Source organism: Priapulus caudatus, unplaced genomic scaffold (assembly GCF_000485595.1).
Source record: "Priapulus caudatus unplaced genomic scaffold, Priapulus_caudatus-5.0.1 Scaffold313, whole genome shotgun sequence".
In the NCBI taxonomy this organism is placed as follows: Eukaryota; Metazoa; Priapulida; class Priapulimorpha; order Priapulimorphida; family Priapulidae; genus Priapulus; species Priapulus caudatus.
In genome coordinates, this window is record NW_014577374.1 from 215,428 (window position 1) to 218,823 (window position 3,396).

The window sequence follows — 3,396 nt, forward strand, 5'->3', positions numbered from 1 at the left end:
GGCGGCGGCGGCGGCGGCGGCGACGGCGGCACCCTCTTCATCGGACGCGTCCCGCGCCGCGTCGTCGTCGGACGCCGGCTCTGACTTGAGGTTCTCGGCTTTCATGAGCGCGTGCCGCTCGCACACCTCCGTGTGCTCCTTGTAGAGCTTGCGCTTCGAGAAACGGTAGCCGCAGCACTTGCAGCGGAACAGCACGAGCGCCGGAGACTCGTTGTCCGACGACTCCTCACTGTCGGTGCGGTACTGCGGCATCTCCGCTTCCATCGCAGCCGCCGTCGCCGCCGCCGCCGCCGCCGCTGCCTCTTCCTCCTCCTCCTCGCGCTCGTCGTTCGCGTACTGGAACGCGTCGAGCAGGCTAAGCCCGATCTTGGCACCGCGGCCACGCTTGCGCTTGCGTCCCTTCGGCCGGCCCGTCGGCGTGACGGCGTCACCGCCGAGCGAGCGCCGCAGCAGCGCCGTCGACGTCCAGCGGCGACCCGTCGGCACCGTGTTCTCCATCAGCGTCGGCTTGATCTTCGAGCGCATCACATCGACCTCGTCCTTCTCGAGCTTGTGCAGGTTGACGAGGTGCCGCTGCACGCTCCACACCTTGAAGAAGATGCTGCCACAGATCGGGCACGGGTAGACGGTGCGCTCGCGCCGGTGCAGGCCGTGCATGTGCGTCTGCAGGCACTTCAGCGACGAGTACGTCGTCTTGCAGATGAGGCACATCAGCTTGCGGCGGTCGTACATGTTGTGCAGGTTCTTTATGTTGCCGCTGGACTCCGTGCGACAGCCGCCGCCGCCGCCGCTGCCGCCGTCCGCGCTCGGGTGCGGCGAGGTAGAGGAGCCTTCCTTCGACGGCAGGCTTCCTTCGGCAGAGCTGTTCAGCGGAAGGGGAGGCGATATCGATGCGTCTTCATTTGTTGCTATCACAGGTTTTCCTTTCAGAGACACATTGTTCATCACATCGACCGGCGATCGCCGTTTTCTCGGCATGACGATGAGAGCCTGAAAATAATCGTCGGGAGAGATTACTGGCAGATTACATGCACACGCTCAGTCGCACACTGACACAGAAGTTAGTGATGAGTCCAGATAAAATCCGTATCGTATTTTCTTTGCAATAAATCGTCGTAAAAATAACGATATGACGATTAACAGCACATTACTAGTTAGGTGTATTAGCCTTGAATATAAAAGCGAAAATATGTCTATCAGTATCAAGTCTGTAATTGCATGCTGTTAGAACATATGGCTCACTAGTTTCATTGTGGCTTAAAAAACACAAATGAACATGATCCAAAAAACTGTTTTACCTATTATATGTACAATGGTGTATACAAACTTAGAAACTTATCACTTAGAATAACTTATTTATATCAGATTCGCTTCACAATGCAAACTGCGATTGCAATGCATCAATATCGATAAATCAGCAATTGCTTTTTTTGACATTATTTAATGTTAAAACATGGCAAATGTATCCAACTTCATGTTCAAGACTGAACGTTAAAGCGTAATGCATCATATTTCCTACACCTTGACAATCTTCTCAATTATACTGTATATTATTAATTATTTAATTAATGAATTACTTAATAATATTCATACTTTCCGTCGCCTGATTCTCTTTGGTTCTACTTCAATAGAGTTGTCCTTCACTCTCTGAAAAACTGCATTTGGGTTTGTGTCTATTGACGACAGCTCCACCTGTACATGGAAAAACAAAAGTGTAAATACAATCCTATCCAGTGAAAGCATGCTGTTGTTTAAATGAAATACACATTAAAAAATCACATTGATATTAACCTGGGCTATTAAGCAATCAGTACCATCCGCAAGCCATATTTATCAATCTCGTACAATCACTGCCAAACACTATATGCACCTCACTGATGCTCATAGGGTCTATGTCCCCCAGGGTACTATCGGAGGGTACCGTGGGTACGGTTCGATATATCGGAACGTACCCTGCATGGTAACTATCTGATATGGTTAGGGTTAGGGTTAGGGTTTGGGTTAGGGAGTAGGCGTAGGCGACTCCCTAGACTCGTTAGTGGAGTAGGCAAGGTACGGTCCGGCATATTAGATAGTACAAGGGTATGTTCCGATATATCGAACCGTACCCAGGGTACCCTCCGATAGTACCCTGGGGGACATAGACCCTCTCAGCCTCACTGACGAACCTTATGACATAGCTATTAGTTTAGCTGAGAGGGTCTATGTCCCCCAGGGTACTGCCGGAACGTAACCTGGGTACGGTCCGGTATACCGGAACATACCCTGGTACTATCTAATATGCCGGACCGTACCTTGCCTACTCCACTAACGAGTCTAAGGAGTCGCCTACGCCTACTCCCTAACCCTAACCATATCAGATAGTTACCAGGGTACGTTCCGGCAGTACCCTGGTGGACATAGACCCTATGAGCTTAGCTTGGATCCACATACACACCTGCAGGTCTTTCCGGCCGGACCATCTCACTGCTTGCCGATCAAGCACACTGTCATAGAACTTGGTAGCTTCAGATAATGCCTGGCAAACAGTACAAGTACATAAAATTTATAACAATGTTAAAACAACTACGGCTTGCTGAGTGGAAGCATGCTGAATATTGTAATTACCAAAGGAAACCGATCACAACATATAGTAATAAATTCAGAATTATCATCCCTTCTCAACCTCACTCAGATATCTTTGTATTATTTACCACTATACTTACTATATTTTTGTTAAATTACCAAGACTTGAAAATAACTCAAATATTTCAGTTATTACACCGTGTACATTCAATAAAGTAATATCAGATAAACATGCATTGGGAGAAGCCTCTATGGAACTGACACCCGTCTCATGGGTCGAAATCCTAAGGGGCTCGCGGGCCAAATGTCCGTATTTTAAGGCTCGAGCCTGACATTTCTAATACTAGCAAGCCTGAGGGGCCCGTAGAAAATCCACCCCCAGCATGCAAAACCGTCCTCGGAACGCCAGCGAGGACGAAAAGTTACCGCAGTATCGCTCACTAGTAGTCACTGAATATGTTCTTTGTATTACTGTAAATAAACCATTGTAAAAATGTCAAATTTCAGTCTTATTTTTTTAAATGTTGCGGTATCCATGGAATGATGCGGGCCTGTAATTTGCCTGGCAGGCCGGTAAAATCCCTTACCTACAGGCCCGGCTGGCCTGTAAATTTTCAAACTAATTTCTACCCCTGCGTCTATAAAGGACACTTTAGGGGTTTCCACTGAGTTAATATTCCATTACATTGAAACCTCCTCTATAGAGAATTGCCTCTATAGAACAGCCACCTGTCTATTAGCGATACATTTGGAATTTCCAACGATCCTTAGTTACAATTATATTGACCGTGAGGAGATATCTTACTTTCTGGAAATAATATCGGTGCAAAG